This window comes from Leptinotarsa decemlineata, unplaced genomic scaffold (assembly GCF_025532065.1).
Source record: "Leptinotarsa decemlineata unplaced genomic scaffold, Ldec_3_MD MMD2_tig00000199_RagTag_RagTag, whole genome shotgun sequence".
NCBI lineage: Eukaryota > Metazoa > Arthropoda > Insecta > Coleoptera > Chrysomelidae > Leptinotarsa > Leptinotarsa decemlineata.
In genome coordinates this window covers 3,226,477-3,232,476 of record NW_027412544.1, presented here as the reverse complement: position 1 = coordinate 3,232,476, position 6,000 = coordinate 3,226,477, and the positions used below count along the sequence as shown (strand labels likewise).

The 6,000-nt window shown below is 34.6% G+C and overlaps 1 non-coding gene across 1 annotated transcript; it reads right to left on the bottom strand.

The window, feature by feature from the left end:
• Positions 1–5,241: 5,241 nt before the first annotated feature.
• TRNAL-AAG (transfer RNA leucine (anticodon AAG)) lies at positions 5,242–5,323 on the bottom strand. Its single transcript has one exon. It is a non-coding gene; the product is annotated as a tRNA-Leu (tRNA).
• Positions 5,324–6,000: the final 677 nt, after the last annotated feature.

The window sequence follows — 6,000 nt, the reverse complement described above, 5'->3', positions numbered from 1 at the left end:
ATCTAAGATCTGGCAAGATACTGTAACTAGTTATCGTCAAGCATTTGTGGACGACTAATTGTCGACCATATAGGTAGCGAGAGTGGCTTTTTAGACGATAGTGCACTAATTTTTTTATCCAAAAAAACGGAGGATTATCACGAATACATGGACGCCCAACGCTTTGAAGGAGGGTTTGAATCCCTTCTTTTACGAGTCGAGCCAAATTCGGTAATAGTAATGGATAACGCTTCTTATCACAGCCGATTAGTAGAACAGCTGCCAACTATGACCACCAGAAAAGCAGAAATGCAGAGTTGGTTAGGACAAAAAGGAATTCCATTTTCCGAGGACATGGTTATGGCTGAGCTTATGAGTGTCATTAAATAGCATCGTGACAGATATCGCCAGCATGTGGTGGTAGCTTGTGCTGAAGGCATCACCATTTTGAGACTTCCTCCTAACCAATGCGAGTTAAACCTGATAGAATTAATCTGGGCACAAATTAAGGGTTACGTAACTCGTGAAAACGTGACATAAAATTTCTGATGTCCAACGTTTATTAGAACTCGCAATGGAACAGATACGGAAAGGAGATTGGTCTAATGCTGTAGCCCATGTGATCAAGGAAGAAGAGAGAATTGGAGATTGGACGGGATGGTAGACACTGTTTTTGACCAAATAATAACAGATTCAAGTGTGACTGGGGATTCCTCTTCGGACGAGTCAATGGATTCTGACACTTCATAAGCATAACATTGGTAATTATTTCTTTGCTTTGTAGTTCTCTCTCTATATGAAAGGAACATAATAATTATTTGGTAAATTTTTCTGTTTTTTTGAGGTACTGTATCAGGCATAATAAGAAAATGTAATCAGTTTTACCACCTACTATAACAATTTTTACATAATTACCTATGTGTTTAAATAAATAAAAATATTATTTTGGTACGCCTCTGCAGAGTTGGTAAGAGGAGTATCCGTTGGTCACTTCAATTGAAAATTGTTGAAGTATAGTACACCTAGAACTTACATACAAAATTTCCACCTTCGAAGATATAGCTGCAAGGAGAAACAGAGATGAAAAGGTAATTTTTATATGGAAACGCGCCCTTTTACCCTGACTGAGGGTGTCCCAGTTGAAATATTTGAAAATCCTCACTTAGTGCGCATCTAAGACCCAAGAAGCACCTATATACCGAATTTGAGCTTCCTAGGACTTATCAATACGGGGAAACAGAGACAAATGTGTGAGTGAATTGTGGGTGACTTTGCATTTATAAGCTTAGGTTTTTTTTCTTCAGATCAAATAAACTACTAATTGTGATGAACTAACATTTTATTGATAAATTCAACTATGAAACATCAATGATAATTGTCACAACAAAATATTGAAAATAACATCGAAACAGTAAAATAAAAAGTTGAATAATTTTTCAACTTTTTATTCAATTTCACGGCTGTTTTCATTACCTTCAATGTATTCTGTCATTTTCATTAGATATTCAATAGTTTTTTATATCTTTCACTTCCATTGAAAACTAGAAATAATATTTTCTATGTTCCTTACCTCTTTCATTTGTACGCGTGTTAGGAATCACACGTTGAAATGTAAGATCGCGTTAGTCCTTAGCTCGCAAAAGTTTCGACTTCTGAGGGTTGTCGTTTGTGGGGATGCGACAGCTGGTTAACGGAAAAAACACAACACAGCAACACAACATACGTTACTTCAGTTTCGTCCTATGAGGACATTTTCAAACTAATACAATAATCCTAAAATAATTCATAATGTTAGGCCTTATAAAGTTAAACTCCAGCTGTATAATATATAACAAAATTGTGGATTATTTTCACTTAATTGTATTAGTTTGAAGATGTCCTCATTGGACGAAACTGCAGTAACGTTAATTACAGATACAAGTGTCAAAAACAAACATAGAAACATGAAACTTCCTGATTTGTATACATTGATGAATGCAGCCGTTACTACCTGGTAGGAAATCATTATGAAGAAAAGAGAATTGAAACTTTCTATGTTTTTTATCACTTTTATTTGTAACTAACGTTACCACAGTTTCGTCCTACAAGGACATTTTCAAACGTATACATTATACAAGTTTATTATATAAGTTTGAAAATGTCCTTATAGAACGAAACTGCATTACCATTAGTTACAAATAAAAGTGGTGAAAGACATAGAAAGTTTCAATTCTCTTTCTTTCTTGATTTGTGTTGTATTTACTCACGGTTTTGATTAACACGATATTTCATTCTAAGATATGAAATAAACACAATGAATCATCCGAAACATCCACATTTCAATTATTACTTACGATCTGAAGTGTTACTTACAATACAATATCTAATTAACTAACTTAATCTTCAACCAACAATACTTCACGTTTACATACGCTCTGAGGTGTTCTTACAATTTGTTGAATTTGTGAAATCGAATCTTGTTTTACACTAAGTTCATGTTTTTTTATTACTTCTTGTTTGATAATCCCAAAGAAGAATTTTTTGTCATCATAAACCCCAATTATTGAGTAATTTTTGTTTTTTCCAATGAATTGGTCCTAGTTTTGAAAGAGAAGGATTTTCCAATTGTTGTTGTCTGTAGACGGGCATATTATTTTTTGCTTGGAATTCAAAATATTTGGGTATATTTTCATCTTGTATTTGGTAGATGACTACCTATAATTTTGCGGTCTTCTTGTCCTTGTAACATTGTATCGATCTGGTTTCTGTAGAACTCTGAGGATGATATGTGATTTGGGCTAATCGTGTCGGTGATATTTCTTCTCGGTATGTTTGTCACTATACAAAAAAAGTGGCACGTTTAGACAATTTTCTAAATTATGAGTCAGGTCTCGAATCCAGTTTCGAAATAAAAATAGGCAAAACTGTAGTACAATAATTGTATTATCAAAATGTATGGGATGATATTGGACGACCCATAACGTCAAATAACACTAGAAAGGTATAATATAGTGAAACACATGTTCCGGTTTTGCAAACTGTTCAGTGATAATCTCACAATAAAGTTTCACTAGAATATATCCAAACTTTATAGAAACATACAATATACAGGGTGTAACTGAATAAGTGTGAAACATTTAAGGAGGTGATTCCTCATCGAAAAAAAGGATTTTTCTCATAAAGAAACTTCATTGGAGCATTTCTTGTTGCCCCTTAAAGGGGTACATAAAATTTGTATAACAATTTTTTTCACAAAGTTACAATATTGAAATCAACCTGACGTTTTGTACTACCAAAAAGACACTTAGCCAGAAATTTATTTGGTTTACCCCATGGTTGTAAGGGGTGAAAACGCAACCCCTAAAATTCATTTCCAATGTAACTTTTTGTCTTATTATTTGTTTATCATTTATTTATTTCCGATAGCCTGTTTCATTCTAAGCAAAAAATGTCTCTTGGGATTTTTGCTCAAAATAAACCAGTTCGCAGCAAAAAATTATTTTACGAACAACTACAGAGATACATCGTCATAAATGCGAACTGGATTTATTGTTATTTTGTAGTTAATACCTGCAATAAACGATTAAAGGATAATAAACAAAACTAATTTATTAATAACGAAATACAAAACATGTAGAAATCATAGTAAATGTTCAATATATCTACCTTCAGAAATTACGCATGCGTCTAGACGTCGGCGCATTGAGCCACGTATTCGCTCAAATATTCCTGGAGTCTTTCTGATTAGCCTACATCTCTACATCGCGAACAAGAGTACGATAAACCAAATGCTGTAAATGGCCTCAAATAGAGAAATCGAGAGGATTGAGATCCGGGGATCGAGCGGGCCAGTTCTGTGGTCCTCCTTGACCTATCCACTGATTTGCATATGTTTCAGTTAAATGCTGACGTGCTACTTCACTTTAATGGGCGGGAGCCCCATCATGCATAAAAAATATATCCCTTCTGACGCCCAAAGGAACTTCCTCCAGCAGTACTGGATGCACTTCTCTTGAAAATTGAACGTATGCCTCATCATTTCATCAAGGAGGTAGAAAATGAGGCCCAATCGAATCATTCCCAATAACTCCGAGCCATACGTTAAGAGAAAACTGTTCTAGATGGTTATTTTCGACAATAGCGTGAGGGTTTTCATCAGCCCATATGTGGTAATTATGAAAATTAATAATCTTGTCTCGAGAAAAACTACATTCGTCTGTGAATTCTATCGTCTTCAGAAAATCACAATTTCTTCTAATCATTTCCAGTATCCAATTGCAAAATTCAAGACGGTTCGGTAAGTCTCGTGGTAACCGTGCCTGTACTCGTTGCAGATGGTAAGGGTATAAGAGTTGTTCCTTTAAAATTCGAAATACCGTCATATGATCAAAATTTACTTGGAAAGCAATCTTTCTAGTACTGGTAGTAGGTTGTTCTTCAATCAAATTAAGTACTGCTTCCTCGAACTGTGGTGTTCGTACTTCTCGATGGCAACCACAATCCTGCGTTCTTTCGTCGAATGAACCATATTCTCGTAATCGTTGATGAAGTCGAGCAAATATTCTCTGTGAAGGATGCTGCCGTTGAGGATACATTTCAGCATATCTTCTAGAAGCTTCTAATCCATTCCCCTGCGACAGACCGTAAACGTAATGCATATCAGCCATTTCCTCATTTGTGTATGCCATTTTAATAACAAGTTCGAAAATTCACAAACTGACAGCATCATACCAATTTAACTGTCACTATCGCTAATAGCGACCTACTAGATAGATTAGTTTCGTATTTTCGCATTTATGACGATGTATCTCTGCAGTTGTTCCTAAAATAATTTTTTGCTGCGAACTGGTTTATTTTGGGTAAAAAACCCAAGAGACATTTTTTGCTTAGAATGAAACAGGCTATCGGAAATAAATAAATGATAAACAAATAATAAAACAAAAAGTTACATTGGAAATGAATTTTAGGGGTTGTGTTTTCCACCCCTTACAACCATGGGGTAAACCAAATAAATTTCTGGCTAAGTGTCTTTTTGGTTGTACAAAACGTCAGGTTAATTTCAATATTATAACTTTTTTAGTGCTTGTGAAAAAAATTGTTATACAAATTTTATGTACCCCCTTTAGGGGTCTGTATCTAAACAAGGGATGCTCCAATGAAGTTTCTTTATATGAAAGACCCTATTTTTTCACCTCCTTAAATGTTTTACACTTATTTAGTTACACCCTGTATAATTTTCTCTGAGGGTTCAAATATTGCTTCAATTAATTTTAAGTAAAAAAGTGGCAGCGGTGGGATTCGAACCCACGCCTCCGAAGAGACTGGTGCCTTAAACCAGCGCCTTAGACCGCTCGGCCACGCTACCTTATATATAAAAAATAGAAAAAAAACGACGCTCCGTCGTGACGCTCAAGTGCGTATGTTGTATGCATTCAGTTATATTTAACGTGCTTCTTTCAATGAATATCGACTTGCTACATTCATAAACTTACACACCTAATGATAATTTCACTCCGAAACGTATTTTGGCGTATGTATTCGGATTAATATTTGAAACTGTGTTTTCTAATCATGTGATAGTCTGCTCTACCAAACTCACCGAGAGTACCTATGTTTGAGAATACAACCCTTGAGATCATTAAATTTATTATGATAATATAACTGGATTTTATATGCATCCGTTTTTTAACCAACAAGTAGATATACTTTTCTTTGATTATTTCCCACTGTGCAAAATAATAATGAAAAAATTGAAGGCTAGACACCTTTACAGAATTTTCCAGATAATAAAGACACTTGACATCTTCAATCGATCAATAGGAACAGAAATACGAATTCACGATAAGCACTGTCAATTTTTTTGTCCATATCCTAGAGGATATGACAAAAAGTAAATGACTGCAAATACGAAGAGCTCAGTAAGAGTTTAAAAATATGTTATGTAATAATGTACCTTAAAAAAACAAAATGGACACATATCCATGCATTTGAAGAAGTAACTAAAACAAACAGAATACACTGCTGCGGGTATAAAATGATGAA